This window comes from Stegodyphus dumicola, chromosome X2 (assembly GCF_044657685.1).
Source record: "Stegodyphus dumicola isolate Sdum_Otavi_A_Nest chromosome X2, ASM4465768v1".
In the NCBI taxonomy this organism is placed as follows: Eukaryota; Metazoa; Arthropoda; class Arachnida; order Araneae; family Eresidae; genus Stegodyphus; species Stegodyphus dumicola.
This window is the reverse complement of record NC_140781.1, coordinates 167,925,176-167,945,361: the sequence shown is the minus strand read 5'-3', so window position 1 is coordinate 167,945,361 and position 20,186 is coordinate 167,925,176. Positions and strand designations below refer to the sequence as shown.

Below are 20,186 nucleotides of genomic sequence, written 5' to 3'. Positions count from 1 at the left end.
TGGTAAAGACGAAAATCTGTCGCAGCTTTCGACTGGCCGTTCACTAGACGAGACGTTGGTTGTGGCACGTTGGCTACTAAGAAGCCCGGATTTAACACCATGTGACTATTTCTTATGCGAATACTTCAAGTTCCTCAAGTTTTTATTCTTTCCCCTTTCTGTATGCATAGATAAACAACGAAAGCATCACGACTATTATTGCGACTGCTGGCCACGGACGTACTGAGACGCGTTTGAGAATTTACCTATCGCGTTGATATCTGCCGCGTTACAAAAGTGTGTAACTTTACCATGTAGGGATATGTTCCCTAATCGTCTAACGAGTATAGTCGTGCTATTAAAACTCGTGTTTCTATAAGACACTGAAAGTGTTTATTTCTTTCAAATCAACCCTGTATTTCTTACCACGTATGCAAACCTAATTACTGGAAAAAAACAGAGGAAGGTGATGATTATTTAGTATTTAGTAGTGTTGTGCTTATCCTTAAGATAAAATAAAGAATCAGTTTCAGAATTTTTTATCATAAAACGAGCACTTCAGAAAGAGGACATAAAAATGAAAGTGTAATTAAAAGTAAGTATTCAGGTTAAAAAAATTTTCAATTCATGCTCAATTCAGTTCCGTTGTGAGCTTTCATAAAAAAATTACTTTATAGTTCATTTTTGATGATAACATAGCTAGATCCAAACAACAGATTGTATGTAAAAGTCATTCTGTTAACCTTGTAGGGTAATGTTTGTTAACCACTTATTTTACTATTTTTCCTGCACTATCACTTCCACTTTCATCTGCTTCTACCAAAATGCCACTTAGTTAATGGGTATAAAAAAACAGCTCTTCAACTTACAGGAAGCTTTTAACAGCAACCACTGACCGTCTCAATACTAGTTTTCGACTAGCTTCTAAATTTCCTTGGATCTGCTTTCGACATTGCTAGCCGTGCTTGCTCATCCGAGTTGAGGGCCGAACCAAAATTTATAGGCGAACTTTGTCTTGCGTACTTAGCATTTTAAATTCTTAAGCTTTATTTTAACGTTTGCTCTCTGTTGTCTGGCACACACCGGATCCTTCTTTTATTGTACGAGCTGCGCCGCGAACTATTTGACTTAAGATCTGATACCAAAAGTTTGCTTTAAATATTGTCCTAACAAGGTATTACTTTAATGATTAAGACGAGTCAATAAGTCGTCTGCGTTCACGGAGCCAGAAATTTAACATTTAAGGCAGTTAGGTCCCACACAACCTGAGCTGATATTAGACATCGATTTGTTCTTTAAAATGTCAGTTTAATATTAAAAAATACTAGTGAGTTTTTCTTGCAGATTTTTAACATCTAAAGGTTGTCTAATTTAATTCTTATCTCTTGATATTCAAATAATTTTCGAATGAACTTCTTATTTGACGTAGAAGATATTTTCAGATTTTTAACTTCCAATCTCATAACTTTATTCTAGGAAATTACGAAAGTAAAGAACTGCCTGAGAAATTTTGAAATGTCTGTTTAATATATTTTCAGTGGTAGCTGATATGCTCTCTTCCTTTTCTGTAAGATGTTATTCTAGAAACAACTACGATGCTTTCTTCTTTATAGTTTGGCTAATTAATCTTTCAGTTTATCCGTAATCATATATTAGATATCAGATCCCTTTAAAAACCGTGTACTAAAAGTACTTTTCGATTGTTAAATTAAATGCCTGTTGTACGTGATATGTTAGGTATTCCTGACATGAATCTATAGCAGGTTTACTTGCACATGAATAATTAATCAACAAAAGATTAAACATTAAATATGCTAGTAACATTGAAAATAATTATAAAGACTTTACTTATTAAGAAACTTTTAATAAGCAATATTGTAAAGTAGATTTAATTTCTAATTCAGTCTAGGTTTAATGACCAACCTCTTATCGAAATAAATATTATCCATGAAATCGAATATTGTCTGCAGTGGATATAGGACTGCATTTTTATGTAATGCAGTTTCTGAAAATACATTAAATCGATTCTAAACGTTGAAGTTTTCCTCTGAAAAGCTAGGTACTTCCGTTTGACTGACTTCGATCATAATGTTCAATCATTAATGCTTCTTCAGTGCAATGAAAGACTTAGAGCTATTATCCATCGCATAGTGCTTCTTTCCCCATTACGTTTCAGAGTTCAGAAGTTGTTCATTAATGGACGTGAACAATTACAAATATACTGACAATGTTGAATACAAATATGCAAATGAAATCAACGCACAGCAGAATCGTGTGCTTATGTGGAATCATAAAAATTTTTATAGCTATTAAAATATTCCTTACCTGCACAAGAAACATAAATGAAATGATAATTTTTTATTTAACAGTTATTAAGCTGTACGTATTTCTGTACAGCTTGTTTTTTCAAAACTATTATTAAAAATTACTGGAGTTCTTCTGTAGCTAAAGACGTTTTTGCTCTAAGAAAAGAGATGATAAGAACATATTTTTTACGATTTTAATGAAGATTTTAATGTCCTTGCCTTAGATTCGAAACTGAATCTCCTTTTCCTGTGCTATACGAAATAATTATGAGATCTTATAAATTACTGCGAGAGTACTTTCCTGTATCATTTTGCCGGAATATCCTTTATATTTTTGTCTTCAACTCTTGTTCAGAACATGGCGTATTTCTGCAGATATGCAGTATCTATAGAATGACTTTCATCGTGTTAAATTCTATTTAACTATTTTGACTATTTTTCTGGGATTTTGCTTGCTAGGATACCATTAAAAACAATCAATATGCAGAAGAAATATTAAACAACAAGGAAATTTCCGAAAATTACCACACAAATGTCATTATTGTTTCTAACTATATCAAATTACGTTGAGAGATAAAGAACATCTCAATCCATTGCCTGCAGGTTAATGAAAATAGCAGCTCTACGCAAAAAAACTCAGACTACTTTTTTTGCTACATAGTTGAAACGTACGAAGCGAACCGCTTACAGAACTTTAATGCTTTATTATCGTTATTATTTCTTTTAATTTTTCTTCCTTACACTTCAGTACCATTTAGTTTTCGATTCTTTAAACAGCTGTGCGCTCATCTCAAAAAGCATGATTTTTTAAAATTTTAACCTTTTGTTTAATTCATTTTCATTAAAGTAATTATTTTGAATTAAAAATAAGAAATCATATACAAGAATAGAATGTAAGAAGTACTAAATTCCATACTAATAAGTTTATTACATATTTTAGATGAAACCTTCCAATCTTATCAGTTTTACAAACTGCAAACTTTGAGGAAAAATACTTTTTGAAATATGTTTTTCTGAGTCATTTATTATTTAATTGAGACAATGAGAGTAAACATATTAAACTTTTAGTTTCCTTAAACTGGTTTGTTATTTACACGCAGAAAAGTATTCCATGGGGAAGAATGACGCGTTAAATAAAACCGAGTACAAGAAAATATTATATTGACACAACATGGAACGTTATGTTTGATTACACTCAGAGTTCTCCCATGTTTGAAAAGGAGAATTAATGACTCTTTAAACTAATGTTACGGTTCCAGTAGTTACTTTGCTACCAGAAATGTAAAGAATTATTAAAATAAAGGCATGCTTTTTGATTTCATCAATAAATAACCTCCTCAATATCTTAGGATAATACCCTGGAAAAACAAACTCAGCTCTCATACTTTCTGAAGATTTGAGGCTTTCTGAGAGACAAATTTTTGAGTTTTTTCTTTCCTATTTACCTTAGTTGAATATTAATGAATTTCTTAAAATAATCTGAAGAAAATGTTCCCAATCTGGTGCCGGGACATTCAGTGATGCCAAAAATTTCAGGAAATGCGACAAATGGCGTTTTTTATTCTTCAGTTAATACGCAGCCAGTTGCTATTATTGTAAATCATCACTAGTTTGGCTGCTAGTGCACGAACTCTGTAATCATAGTATAAAATACAATAGTCAAGGTTTTGCATATTCATCAAATATCTCCATTTACCTACAGAGATAAGAAAACGTTGACCTAAATTTAAAGTACTCAGACGTATACTGGAAATTAATCTAAAAATAAAAATGCATGATTTGCATAGGAAGGTAAGGACATTGTATACAGCATCTCAGACTTGCTATATCACTTAAATAACAAAAATAAACAAAGGAACGGCAATCTGGACAAAAGCCAGTTTAAAAAACAAAAGCGCTTACATAATGGCGAGCATGAGTTTTACATGTTGATTGTTTTAAATGCTTTTCTCTCTCTGCAAATAATGGCAAACATTTACGGATGTTTTTAGGCCTGACTGTGTGAAGTAACTGCGAAAGGTAACCATACGAAAGCTACAATAAAAATGATATTCAGAAATGTATAATAATAATACTTATATTTGAATTTGCAAGTCAAGATGCTTAAGATTTTCAATAATTTGTACCAATATATGGTTCAAAAAATTTCATGATGAATAAACAGCCTGTAAAACTCAGGTCCACTGACAATTTTCAAGCTTTAGCATCATTCTGCTATTCAAAATCTGAGCTGAAAAAATTTATATGTGTATTGTTTGAGCACATAGAATTAATGATCAACTTAATTGGCAATACAATTTAAATAGAAGAAAATATAGCTACAGGGCAGCACTCGAGCATTCAAGTAAGAAAAAAATCGAGCATTTAATATTTGAGATTTCTCGAAAAATTCGAGAATATCTTCTTTATGTTAGCTTAAACAGAAAGGAATGTAACTGCAGAGAAGGACTTCTAGCTCTTAGGGAAGAAAGTAAACAAAAATGCTTAATAACAATGATTTTATTGGAAGAAACTTTTTTTTCTGATCGGAAGTTCCTAAGAACATCTTTGAGCAATAATGACTAAAATTCTGAAATGTAGGAAAAGTATATAAAACGTTTTTAAATAAAAAGGAACAATAGTAAAACCAAAGAAAGTCAAAATTTTAATGAGATCAAAAAGTAATTTTGGGCTGGAAAAGTGTGTAATCTTTTACTCATTGTTTTTTCTTCATGTATACACACACTACACAAACACACACACCAAAAGAAAACACAGTTTAGTAACGATTTAAATTCTCCATAAATTTAACTATCCCGAGCGGCTCTGAAGTCTCAAATTAGTATACTAAGCTTGTTCAGTTTAGTATTTTCATCGAGTGGCTGCTGACTGGAAAGACACATTACTAAATTAAGAATGTGTTTTTAAAGTTTTTTTTATCAAATTCCATAGGTGGCATCTAGAAGTTATGCATTTTGATCCGGGATATTAACAAGTATTTGTTAGAAGTTCATACAACTAGTTTAATTTCCTTATCATAATATGAGGCACTAGTAACAATTTATGAAGCAATTCAACACTATTTTTTGAAATATATATGTATGTATTTGCTAGAATGCACAGAATATGCTTTCATTAAATCTCTACATAGGCATCTCTTGGAAAAAGACATTTTTTTTTTATTGTAAGTACGATGTTGTCCAGAATTCTTTTTACATGTATAAAAACACCGATTTATCGAAAATTGTCGAACAAAATTTAATGCGAGGGTAATACATAGCATGGTACACAAAATCGAATATCAAACTACCATAAATTGACATTCTGGAAGAAATAAAACTGAAATAATATGCCCCTACGAAATTTTTAAAAAAAAGTGACTGCTTCAGAAATAAATCCAAGTTTTTTACGATAACAGTGAACGTGATTCACCTTAATTTTTATATACATACCACACTTTTCAAAGCAAGAAATATGAAAATCGAACTCTGGACATCTCGATTGCTTCCGTTTGGACCACAAAGGCATGCGGTAAAGAAGAAAATTCCTGACATTTATACCTCACTTAAAGGGCTATTGGGAAAAAGAGGATATTCATCATATGAAAATAGAATAACATACACTCAAACCTGTTTTTGTGCGGTGTCCCCTTTTTTTTGTGCGGTATATGAAAATTTCAATCAAACTGGAACATAATTGACAAAGTTATCAATAAAAAATTTAAATTAATAATCAATAAAAAAAGGAGCTTCAGTCTTGTATATCTGGCTACCGAGACATATACAAGTGTCTAGTGAAACAACAATCGTAGCAAAAACTGATCACCGACTACATGATAACTAAAACAAAAGTCAAATCTAAACGATTCTGACTCTATTTTCTGGAGTTAGTCGTGAAGTTTTGTGAGATTTTTATGCGGTCCCTATCCAACGCACAAAAACAGGTCTTAGTGTACTACATTACTGTAAAAAATAACTATTGAAGCCGTAATGACAGAAGTATTTTCGAAGCATTTTTATTTCCGTTTCAAATTTTTTCATTATAGAATATAGTATAAAAATATTTTTAAATGCCTAAAATCTGAAGAAAATGTAACTTTAAACGAGAAATAGATTGACGAAAGCACTAAAACTGTTTTCAGGAACACGGAACAAGATTTTAGAAGAAAACCGAGTAATTCTCGAAATCAGTTTCTGAAGAAATTTACTGTTAACTCCGAGTTTAAAGCTTGCATCCGCTAGTGGAACTTTCCGTCGCAAACTATATACAAAAGGCTTAACGTGAAAAGCTTTTATGCGACAAAACTAATGATTTGCACTTTACTCACTTCCTAATATAGCTGAAGATATAAAGAATGTGAGGACTAAACGAGATGGACAACTTTATAGAACTGGTGTCCTTCGTACGTATTTGTATCTATACTGACTTCACAATAAAAGAAAGTTGGCAGAATCGGAGTAACAATAATGATATGGATTCTGTTTAGTTACAACGGAAGATTCAGTTTAACCTTTGATTCTACACGCGTTTACATCTGAAGGGAGCAAATATCCCTACCAGCATTAAGAAATATAATCTTTTCCGTACTGTAGTAGACTTTATGGTATGGAAAAAATAATGGTCATTGAATGCACTTCCTTACGCGTGTTGAATAGATGAAATTCCTCTACTAACAGATTCGATTCAGCATCTTTCTCGTACAGAATTTTTTTATGAACGGTAAGGAGCGTCCACATTAAGCAAACTTAACTGATGAATTCCGTAAAACCAAAGGTTCTCAGAGAGTAATCTTCCTCTCAGAGAGTAATCCGAAATCCTCTCCTAAAGATATTGTGAGGAATTTTTTCTTTCCTCAATACGCGCCCTCGTGGTGTAATTGGAAGCCTGTGCGGCTGGCAGACGGAAAGTCCGAATCTCAGCTAGGGCTTAGAGGATTTTTCATGTTTCTTGCATTGAAAACCTAATAACTTTAAAAGTGGCTCCCGAATTAAAGAGTGGTGATCCGTGACTTCGTCATCATTTGGATTTGGCTACTGGATTCCCTCCTCTCGAGACGCCTTATAAGTGAGGGGGAATGTAAGTAATTCTCTGCTTCCTCACCATGCTTCCCCGGTGCATTTCTAAGTATATCCGGCTGAGAGTCCAAAGGTCCGGAATTTGAATCCAGGTGAGTCATGGCAGATTTTTCTCCCGTTTCTTGCTTCAACAACTGTAAATAAACCCTATATTTGGATCCCGAACAAGAATATAGTCGACTATAATTCGTCACTACGAGGGTTTGTCTCTTTCCCCATCGCCCTTTAAGTGAAGTATAATGTCAGGAATTTTGTCCTTCTTCACCGCGTGCTTTTGTGGTGTAACTGGAAGCAATCGGGATGTCCAGAGTTCGATTTTCGTATTTCCTGCAGTGAAAAAGTGTGGTATGTATATAAAAATTAAGGTGGATCACACTCCCTATTATCGTATCGTAAATATCTGGATTTGTTTCCGAGATAGTTAAGTTTTTCTAGATTTTGTAGGGGCATATTATTTCAGTTTTAGTTCTTTCATAATGTAAATTTATGGTATATATTGATATTCGATTTTTTTTTTTGTATGATGCTATGTATTACCCCGCTCATTCAATTTTGTTCAATAGTTTTCGATAAATCGGTGTTTTTATGCATGTAAAGAGAATTCTGGCCATCACCGTAATTACAGAGTTTCAAATTACAATAAATGCATTTAGCAACATCATTTATTTATTACACTTTTTTTTAAGATAGTGCTTGGGTGGCTTGTAATAGTTAGCTACAACTGGGATTTCCGCCCATTTCCCCACAAAAGAATCGATCCTAGTTTTGCTGTCACATTAGTCACAGAAAATGAAAGGTTCAAGGATATACAAATGGCGGGTGAAAAATAACATCTTGCGACTTGACTATTAAGAAGAGAGTTCGAGCGCAAATAAGCAGCAGGATTGCGTAAGTGCAAATGTCGACTTGTAATTTGTCTAAAATATTATGAAAGAGTGACGGTAAATAAGGTTACTTCGAGCTGCGTAAGCGTATTGACATCGTAATCGTGTAATATCTATTTGCAAACACTGCAGTAGCTTCTTTGATAAATCTTTGATTTCAGGCTTAGGTGCATTTTAAGGTTTCGGAAAACACTACAGACTTTACGTTGATACATTTTTGAATAATAATTGAGTAAGTACACTAATTCTAAGCTACTGTTACTTATCAAACAAATTTAAGCAACAGAAATTCCGAAATAAGTTTTTATTTAAAACATGATATTTTTCTACATATGTGCAAGTATAGGGTTAATTATTTCAGGCTCAAAATTACGAGTTTGAAGCTGGAAATTTATCTTACCGTTTATTTAAAAAAGCAAGGAAATCTAAATAACATTACTGAATTAATTGAAAGGTTAAACCTAATTAGCTATTTATTTGAACTTATTTAATTTTCCTTTGCTCTATAAAGTTTTCGTGTTTGCGTTAAAACTGACTGCTTTCAATAACACAGATAAGACGGAAAACTAAACTAATTTTTTTTTTTTAGTTATGCCTTGTAGTACAACTAAAAACAAATTTGATGCTAAAGAATAAACGCTGATTTTATGTGGCCGCATATGCAAAGTAAATAATTTCGATGTAAATCACGAAAATGAAACTTACATCTTTCACAAAGTCAACACAAGTAAAAGAGGCATTACAGCGCCCAGAATTTTCACATCAGTGTCGATAAATCTGTGAAATATATCTTTCTTTTTCCCCCAATGGCACATTGTGAACAGTTACAGTGTAACACAGTCCATTAATCTATACAAGATGTGATCTATACAAGGCCAGATGTGGTGGTCTTTTTATTATGGAGGCACCTAATAGGTGGGCCACTATCACCTCCTATGAAGGGACGGACAGTTTACAACCATGCCTTCTCCGGGATGTGAAACCAAGACCTTCGGTATCGCAGCCATGCTTCCCTAACCACTATACCGACTGGGCGGCTGTGAAATATATCTTTAAAGACAGCAAACAGCAGTAGGAAGTTGGCAGGTACGAAGCGAGAAGCAAAAATGTGGCGTATTCTTATTTGAATGATTGGATAAAGGGTATCTGTATGGTAGTGTTAAGTAAGTTTATATCATGCTTATTAATTTTGAAATGACGCAGTTTAAATTAATATATTATAAATAGTTCAGAATGTTAAGACAGAAAGGGTAAATACATAAATTAAAATGAAGAATAAGAGGGGCTATTGCCAATTGCGTGTAAATATAGACGTATCTGAATACACATACACATATCGCTTAGAGAATTGTCGAGGAGATGCAGAAGATTCTAGTATGGGCGAGAGATGATCGCCACTTGTGCCCGTTATATTCCGGCAGTTATAATTTCCCTCCTTATCTGCTCCTTTTGAAAGTTGAAGTTTGTTGTTTGTTCTGGCTTGTGTGAAAGGCTTGAAATTATGCTCCAATGAGACTTTTTTTCCTATCACACATCTTCATAGACAAACCCTGCAAAACTACGTTAAACTGCTTATTTTTTCACAATTAAGACTATCTTTTTTTTAAATAAATTGTAAATAAATTGTGAAAAACATTTCCGCTTTTTGCCTGTCTTCATAAAAGCGAGACCTTCTTTGGACTTTCTCGTCAACCGAAAGGATGTATTACAGATGGTTTTTCACAAAAACCTAACTTTCGTAAGGAGAAGACTGGTTCGTAAAGCAGGAGATATCTGTATAGCAGAGTTTTAGTTAAGTAATAAGAATCTAGTTAAAATCCTTTCTATAGATTGTCATGTCCAGAAGAAAGCTATACGAGAAATATGCCTGTAAAAATTTTGCAGACATGGGAAAGAAAAGTTAAATATTCCGACTGGCAATAATTCAAATTCAAGTTTTCATCTTAAATATGAAGATTTATTGTTAAGATATATTACACTTCGTGCAAGGCCTTAAATATTTTTAGTAAATAGATATAAATTAAAGACGCAGTTTTATAACATTTTTTAAGATTTTAAGTTTTTACCCAAAGCATTTCACCTCTATCTTTTGTATCTTAAATTCACAGTTCAGCTTTATACATCAGAACTTACATGCTGTTATTTGTTATTTGAGAGTTGAAAGTGGTATGCCTTTTTGCAATGATGATGCTTTTGATAATATTTCATAATCACATAAAGTAATAAATCTATAGGATGCATTGCAGCAGATTTGCAGTGAAAAACGCTAATTTATTATCTGAGCGTTGAAGATGGTATGCCATTTTGCAATGCTGTGCTTTTGATAATATTTTGTATTAACAAAAATTAAGCAATCTGTTAAAAGTATTGCAGAAGATGGGTAGTGGTACTCACGATTTTTTAAAAAATTTTCAGTGAAATATACAGCCATATAAAACCACGAAAATTGTAATCTATGGCTTTTTAAAACTCTGAAATTTTGTCAGAAAGAGGATTATTTACGTCCATGTAAGAATCTAAAATTACCTTTCTGGGTTATTTTTAGGAAAAGCACTTATGCGTAATGAGTAGTCATATACTTAAGCTTTTGTTGTGAATCGGATTAAGCTACACTTTCTTTCTTTCCACCGACAACGGGGCAGCCGATCCACTGGGGTAGTTAGCATATCGGCCAGGTCTTTCAAAAGTACACATAACACACTTTGGTGCATATTATGTTCAAAATGAGTGCTGGGGGAGTCAAATAAATACTGGACGAGACATTGGTGCAGTGATGAAAGAAGGGTGCAATGCGGGTGAGGAGAACAATTTCGGTTTCACATGTACAGAGTTATAGATAGATGGTTACAACTTAAATGCTGGCAATAAGCATTCAAAACGTGAACAATAAATGAGTAGTGTGGATAGTTAAATACAGGTACAAGTATAACTGAGTTATAATCAGCTTAGTAGTGTATTAATTATGAATACGAACAATTAATAGACTGATAAAAAGTAAAAATAATGCATTAAATAAGGCAATATACACAATTAAAGATTGGTCAACAGGAAATAAGAATAAACGGGAAAAAAAAACAGAAAAAGCTAACTTAAAATAAAATACATTAACTACAAGTCCAGAATAACATACAGAGGCTCTACTGGCAGCTGAAAATCAATCCAGCCTGTCTGAGATATTACGCGCGATAGGATCGCAATCGCATATGCGTTTCAAAGCATAGTGATTTTTCGAGGTAACTTCGGCCTATGCATGCATATGGTCCTCTACTGGCTATCTAAGGTGATGCTTTGCAGTCTGTCTGCAAACGAACACTTAGTGGCCGGATCTCCTGCCATCCCGCATGAGCACTGGTCGTTTTCGCGTCGTCTAAAGCGATGCAGGTAAGTCATGAAGGGATCATGCCCTGTTAGAAACTGGGTAAACTGGGCAGCCACTTCTTAGAAGCCGACAGACTTTTGGGAAAAATTTGCAAACACTTCTACCAGTAGTCTCAGTCTCCCTCAGATGTTGCCAACGTTTCATTAATTCTGTCTCGAGCTCTGCATCGAGTTGCACTTGAAAGCAGTGTTAGTGCAGAAAGGAAAATCGCTATGCCATAATCTGATCTCAGAAGGAACTAAGGCTGGCTACACATGAAACGTGGCACAGTAATCAGTGTAATGAGACGTTTTTGACGAAACTTTTATGTACTCGCAATTTTGAAATGGTTTCGTCTCATTTTTAAAATATAACATTGATACTATGTTTTTAAAAGAGTTGCCCTATTGGCATGGTGGTAGGGAAGGTAGCTGCTATAGCTTTCGGGCCGGGCTCGAACCCTGTAGAAGGCATGGATGTTCGCAAGTGTTTAATGTATTTGCATCATGGGGGTACTTAACATTCTACCGAAGTGAAAGTCTTGTGAAAAGGTTGATGGCAGAAAACCCGGATTAGGGACTTATTAAATTAATGCTTTCGCTGGGTTGTTGGAGTTAGATTTAGATAATATTAGACCTTAGTCATTTCTTTCTTTCTTACAACCTCTCCTTTTTATTTTTATTTATTTAGTTAGTTTTAAATCCAGAAGTCATCAAATAGATAAAGCTGCTGAATACGAGTGACATGCGCTGGCATTCGAATCTCCGAGAAGATCAGTTTTCCTCTAGCGTACGAGCTGCGAGACAATATTTGTAAGCCGGAAAAATTTTGTACCTTTTTTTAATATAACTATTAGTATCTATTTAAAATTGTTACTATTTAAATTTTTAACTATTTAACTTTTAACTATTTAATTGCTAACTATTTGTAATTGTTAACAATATCTATTTGTATTGTTTTACTTATTAAGTAATTGTTAGTAATTTTATACATCTAATTATTATTATTTCATTATTGCATTACTTCCTTTTGAGACTTTTCTATCTCTAGGAGTTTCTTTTGTTTCCTTTTTTAATTAAAAAAAATATTTTTTGAGGAACTATACGTATATGCCTCGTAAAACTTTTAATTATAACATGTGTGGTTTGTGAGGCTAAAATGTTTGAAAGCACTGGCATATATTTTATAATTCGCCCCTCCCCCACTCCAAAAAAAAAAAAAAAAACGCTTGCGTAGCACATAATAACCAGTTTTTTTAATTCTTTCCGTATTTTTTATATTTTCCTAGAATTGATATGACTATAATTTCTTGTTATTTATGAATTGAAAATAGTACCTCAAGTGTGACCGATATGGTTCACTTTGCCTTACATACAAAGGTCTAAAATTAATAAAATACGTTCAAACGAAATGTACAGCGCTAATTTCGCTTTTGCGTCAAACTTCAGGTTATTTAATTTGAAGATGTATTTCATATTCGCAAGGTTGAAAAAAAAAAAAAAAAAAAAAAAAAAACAGTTTTTTTCTTTATCAGAAAAATTCAGATGTTATTTATTCTGAACCTCTTCTCCGTTGTTGAATCGCCACAACGACGCAATGGAAAATAAATCTGATGCAGATGGCCTTGACTTCTTCGTTTTAGATATTCTATTATAAGCATAGGTTGCTTACTGAATATTTTATGTGCTCTTCGAAGGGAGATTAAAAATTTTCTAGCACAGTGAGTTTTACATTTTGTATTAAACTGAATATTTTTATGCAATTTGAACTGAATTTCACAAGCTGCGTAAGTATTAGATTTTTCATTATATCGCCAAATGTAAAATATTGAAAACAATATCACAAAAAGATGTAATTTTTGTTTCAAGTTAACAAAAAAATTAAATTAAGTGCCTTATTTCATTTTTTGGTAACCTGGGAAAAAATTAAATGTTCCATTCTAACTCTTAGAAATTCAAGTAAATTCTAAAATATAAGAAATTTACATCGCTTCTCAGCTAAAAACAAAACAAAACAAAAAATATTCGCTAAATAATGATTTGCAAAATTTTTCAAGTACCGTTCTGAAGGAAATTTGAAGCTAAATTTATAGAGACTTTTAGTTTTTCTGAGTAAAAAATGTCAGTTATGTCCTTACTGAAGTTCAAACCATGGAATTTTGACCTACCAGCTGGATGTCCTAACCATTTACACCACCAGAGTGCACACACAGGAGAATGTGATAAGTCACACATGGGAGATTAAAAATACAAATATGGTTATTATCCTCCATTTAAAGGGCAACTGGGCAGAAGCAAGTGATTCATTCGACCAGATGTAGGTTGTGACTAATTGTTATTTACCACATTTTTATGTAGGCCATACTGAAGAACCTAGTAGGTTTTTTTCAAAGCACGAAACAAGAAATGGTAGCTGATCCTAGTCGGTATTCTAACCACAGATTCTCCAGTGCTATGCTGGATATGTTAACCACTTACAGCATGACAGCACGCACGGAAGATTGCCGGTAATTTCTTAAGAAGCCCTTTAAATTATTCGTATAAACACATGGGATAATTCGCAGGTTGGATTTACAGGTCACCTTGGGATTGATTGGCAAAAGACAACAATATAATGAGATTTTTTTAAAAAAGGAGAATTGTTCTAACTCTGTAAAGACATTAAAAAAAATATGCAAGGCAAAGATTTATACAAGCGTTATTCACTAAATGGAATGATTTTTTGTAAAGTATCTTTGGGGAAATTTGAAAACATCATATTACTGGAAGCTAAATTTTCAAATTGGCTTTTAAAGGGTATTCTGAAAGCAAGTAATTTTTATTAGAAAAACTGTTAAATTAAAGATTTTTTAAATTAATTTAAATCATTAGCTACTCCAAATAATTCAGATGAATGAAAATACGGATACACCACGAGAATCTAAATGGGTATGGGTTCAATGGTCTATTTTCAGGATCAATCGATGAATTACGCATTCGAAAGCTGCATATTAATTCCGTATATACGGGTTGTTTGAAAACGATTGCACCATTAAAAATCTCTTCAAGGGCTGGTCATAGACCCATGGTTTGACATTAAAAAATAAAGCAAATAAAACAAGCTTTCAGATAATTCTTATTTTAGTTCCTTTAGAAAAATATGCGAAATTCAAATTTTTATACAGATCTTCTATGAGTGAAGCTTCTACTAGAAAGTTGTTCTTTATATCGCAAAACCGCTTTAGGAGCCACCCAAACGAGATAGTGGTTAGCGACGTGGACTGTAGTACCGAAGGGCACGGGTTCGAATCCCAGAGGAGGCGTAGATATTTGTAAATGTATAGTATCTGTGCGGCATGGGGTACTCTAAATATACGGCTGGCCGAAAATCCTCTCGAGAGTTTGGGGGGTAGGGCAACGGGGGGAAGACCCCCGGCCCCTTTCCCCCTGGGTGCTCTCCATCAAAATTGGGGACGGAACAGAACAAAGTCGTACTGTCATATGTGTGGTGCTCAAGGCTCTTGCCAACATGGAGGTAGGAAGTAAGAAGGAGTCGCCCTAAACAAGTTTTTCCGTACCCTGCTCTGAAGCACCGGCGATCCCTACGTGGTGACCAAAACATTGGGTCATTTACCATTGAGTTCTATGGGATTTGACGCGTTCGGGTGTAAATATTTTGTAATTACGTCGCAAATATACATATAAATGTATATATTTTCTTTTTCTACAACACTTCAGAGTCCTAAGTATGTGAAAACAACATTTATTATTTTTAAACAACATTTCATTCTGAACGGAATTAAATGCTATACTTTTCACAGGACAGTTTTCTCAGAATGGTTTAATTTGAATGAAATATTTTCACAAGTTTTCGTTAATTACATTAGAAAAAAAAAATTAAGGTAATTCGATTTTATTCGGTTAAGGTACAAAAATTAAGATCAAAGTTTATTGTATTATTAATATTAAAATTATGCATTATTTCTTTTCTATTTATAGAACTTCTTCCTAAAATACTTTCTTAAATATGACACGATTTTTTGGCTTCTTTTAAATCGAAAAATGTAAGTCAATTTATAATTAATGCTCTATTCGGTTCATTTTAAATTAGAGAATTATTAGGAAAATAGTACTTGACTTTTCCTGAACATTCCTAAAAGGGAATAAAATAAGTTTTTTTTTTAAGTATTATTTAAAATTTGTAACTGAGTTATTATAAAATGTAAAGGGAATAATTCTTTTAATTATACTTATCAGATTTTTTTTTACCCTTCATTTCAACAATACATATTCCAAAACTCTTTATTACGTTCTTAAGTGCGCATCTCATAGCATTTGCTTTACAATACCTTTTAACAGATTGCTTTCCAATACGAACAATTCTTGCTTAAATACTTTTATAACGTATTTGTCAACAGGATTTCAATTTATGTTTACAATTCAATATTAAGGTTATTATATATTTAGATAACATTTATAATCATTATAAATTAGATACATTTAATCATTAGATTTCTTCACAGTATTATCACAGTTGTTTATAAGTGAATAAATTCTTCATTTCAAATACATTTATAAATAATTTAATGAATATTTAAGTATTTTGTCAAAGCAGATACATGCTTTTTGCAAGTACATGCATAAATACCCGTACATATTTCCTATTTATCATTTCCGGCATGTGCAAATCTTTAATTTCTGTGCATTCACTATATTTTTCGTGTAAAGTAATTTACACTAATTTAGCATACACCCGAAAGTTTTACATAAAAAATATATATGAATATAATTTGAATGAAAATTATAAGTATTATTTTTAATACCCACTCAAAGGTCAGTTTTTCTTCAAAATTCCCCCACGATGGCATCTCTCTCTTTAGGCAGAAAGCCCTTGCATGCGTTACTCTGTTTAATAAAAACTTAATCTGACCTATGTGCCTAATTACAAATATTTTAACATACATAATTTTATATTTACATTTAGCCATCAAGTTTCAAACTTTTCAAATCTTCTAGAAAATAAATTTTGGCAGATCTCTTTTAGCAATTTTCTTAAAATCTATATTTTTGTAGTGCAACAGCTTAGAATTTTATAAAACAAATTCATAATCAAAATCGCTGTTGTTAGTTATCGAAAAATAACCAAGATGTGATTTTTGCGTAAATGTCAGTAAACTATACAAATTGCTATTATCCATCACACTATGAATGTTTCTTTCATGCGAGAGTGACCCTTTTTCGATTTCTATGGAACTGTCGTGTGTCGAAATACTATCAGAATTTTGTCAAGCGAGCTTCTGAATGTAAACAAAAAAACACCCCGTCTGGTGACCCAAGCTTCAAAGCAGTGCTTCACTTCTAGCGCGGAATGGCCCCTCCTCCCTTTCCTACCTCCATGCTTGCCAACGACAGGTGCTATCTTTTACTCCCTGCGCCGGTGAATTTCACGGGCTTCTTCTGATGTTACTGTCAGACAAGTGAGATAAGTCACAGCAACAACATTTTAGAAAAAATTGTTCGTAATACGCAAAACTGACCACGCAAAAAGTCAAATTTCGATGACATAATTCCCATCCAAAGATATTAGCAAAAAATTAAATTTCATTAAAAACAAAACTTATAATTTTAACAATACTGTAAATAGTAATTTGAAACCTGTTTTTGATTATAATAATTTTGATCTAAATAAATGTTTTCTTGGTGTAAAAGGTAATATTTGGATACGAGCCTTTAAAGTTTTAATTAAAGATATCTTGGTAATCGCATGAGAGTAGTATTTATTATTTGCTTAACTATCGTTAGAGTTATTCAAGACGCATTTGTCACTGATATGGGGCACCGTAAAAATTTACGTTTTTGTATAATTTTATTAAAAGGTAGCATGGCACAAAATGTTTCGTAATTTGAAGGCTACCTTGTTTGAATCATCTTAAGCTGGTTTTACGAACAGTCATTCAAGAGGTATTCATTCAGTCAAGTCGTTTTTCTTGGAACAGTCGAAGCATGAATTTAAAAGAGCTTCTAATGCGAATGTGCAGCAGTTTTTTATGAGTTACAAGCAATGAGTTAAAGAAGATAATGAGTTAGTTCCATAGTTCATTCCTCTCCTACTTAACATTTATATTTTTGCGAAATATTTTCCTGATCGTTTAAAAGCTTTCTGTAAATCCATTAACTATTTCTGGCGGCATCTTTTTCTTATAAAAAGACTTCTCCTCTCTTAGTTGAACAAAATTCAATAAAGGATTTAATTTTAATACTTATCATAACATGTGGTAATAGTTATCGCTTTTAAAAATATATTATAGCTTAGTGGAATTCTAAAGCGGAACGTGGTTTTAATGTGTCAGCCCGATAAAAGACACCAAGCCTCCAAACACGTCGAGCTGTTCATATTTTAAGTAAAAGCACTGAGAAGTATTATCGAAGAGCGGCGCGGAAATACATTTCATTCCCAAGCTTTCAGAAAGCCAAACGCACTTTTCTTGAGCTTTCCTCGAAGAATATAAAAATAGATTATAAATAGTACGGTTCAAGAAGGGAGCTTATTTTGTTTCTCCTAGTTTTCACTGCGAGGAACTCCTTTATACTCCGTACTTCTTTGTATTGCTGTTACGAAGGTTTTAAATACTGAGTATCTTAAAAACTTTAATTTTTAAAAAAATTATGCTCGCAGCATTACTCCTGTTTGAATAAATGACGGTATATATGTGTGTGAATAAATTCCTCTTCATGTTTTTATATTTCGTGGTATGTTTTTGCGTTCTAAATTTTTATTTTTCAGATATAGTATGTATGGTCTTATGTAGGCAGTTCCAACTATTAATAATTAACTATTACTTGGGCTGACTATTTTTCAGACAAGTGAGCATCAGACAATAACAACAACAAAAGTCCATCATTTGGAAATTAATCTTCGTTGTGCCATTATCTCAACAACACAGAATATTTTTTATCCATTTGAAGTCTAGCATTTAAACAAAGGAACTAAGTCTACAAACACCTCTTGCAGAAATGCCAGCTCAGTTTTCCTGCTTTCCTTTCGTTGTGCTAACGTGCGTTGCTTGCTTCATCCTCTGTCTCATGATATTATCCGTTATATAAATTGTGGGAGCGCTTATTACACTCATAATAATGTGTAACGTGCCCTCAGTATTACTTATCAAGGAATAAAATTGTGTCCTGTTATCTACGCCACGTCTGAAAGTTTTTCGTTTCGCTATACATCTTAGGAGACTACGCAGCTCTGTTATTCTCTGAGTGTAGTAAAGAATCATCAACTATCTACTGAATTTATATTCCATACAAATAAATAAATAATATATATAATTCATCTTTAAAATATACTCAGTTTCCGATTAATTGGAATAACGCCAACGACGAAGTTCGCGGTTAACTTAGAAACGCGGTTAATCCGAGGGCAGTTAAAAGCACATAAAAAACAAGTAATCCATACTATAATTAATAGAAAAATAATATTAACAATTAACCTATATCAAAACAGAAAAGAAACACTATAAAGTGAAACATAAAATTAGCATAGATTTATTCAGGAACTCAATCCATTTCGAGGGCAAACAGTTGCAGGTCCCTCTTCATCAGGAGCAAAGAAATCTGCAAGACTGGAAAGCAGCGAACGCAAAATTCTAATACTAGCATTCTAATGCTAACATTATAATTTCTAAAGCTGATAACTGCGGACAAATCGTTGTTATGGACAAGGACACATACATTGATGGAGTTTCGAAACTGATAAATGAAGGCCCATACTGCTCGATCCCTAAAGATCCTTCAACTTCTGATCTCACGAAAGTAAAAACAGCTGTTCAGTCTTCTCATATACTCAGTATAAAAAATCAGTTATTCCACCTATTGCTAACTGTGCTAGGTTCTATGCTTTCCTATTAAGTCAACAAAACTGGAATTCTGTTTCGACCAATAGTTTGCAACTTAGAAACGGCATCAAATCCTTTGGCCAAATATTTAGTTTCCAGATTTTCTCCTTTACTTTCTAGCAATATTCAGACTGTAAAAAATTCTTTTGAAATCGTCTATAAACTTAAAGATTTTTCTACCCTGCGTTTCATTATAGTTTCTTTTGATGTTAAACCACTGTTTACTGATGTTTTAATCGAACGAGCACTAAATTGTCTTGAAACTAGGCCTCGAGAGTTCCATTTCACACATACCGAAATTGAAGAATTAATTTCTTGTATTACCATCTCTTCGAGTCAAATAATAATTTTTAGCTTAATATCAAGGAAGACTACGCTATGAGAAATATGAACCTTGTCGTCTTTCCATTTCATCCTTCTGTCAGACATAAAACTGTATGGATTCTTCAGAAGTTTAATTTTTAAGTCATTTTTCTCTCCTATCAATAAAGTCTACTTTTCAATTCTTAAAGATTCCATTTCTGACTTTAATTCTTGGGTAATTTATAGCATATCGAGTCAGTGTGGTTTGAGATATATCGGCAAACTAAACCAGCGCTAAATTTTTGTGTTAAGGAATACGAATCTTATGTCCGAAAAGACGAAATTAACAAGTCTTCGATAGCTAATCATAGTGGGAAATTTAATAATAATTTTAACTTGCGTCTGAAAAAAGTATTCAAAACGATCTTC

At 32.8% G+C, this 20,186-nt stretch overlaps 1 long non-coding RNA gene across 1 annotated transcript in view; it reads left to right on the top strand.

Annotated features, from left to right (window-relative positions):
- Positions 1-20,186, top strand: part of LOC146992966 (uncharacterized) — a 207,170-nt gene that overhangs the window by 83,169 nt on the left and 103,815 nt on the right. The window contains exon 2 of the long non-coding RNA XR_015039220.1: positions 12,272-12,393. This is a non-coding gene — a long non-coding RNA (uncharacterized LOC146992966). The remainder of the gene's footprint in view (positions 1-12,271; positions 12,394-20,186) is intronic.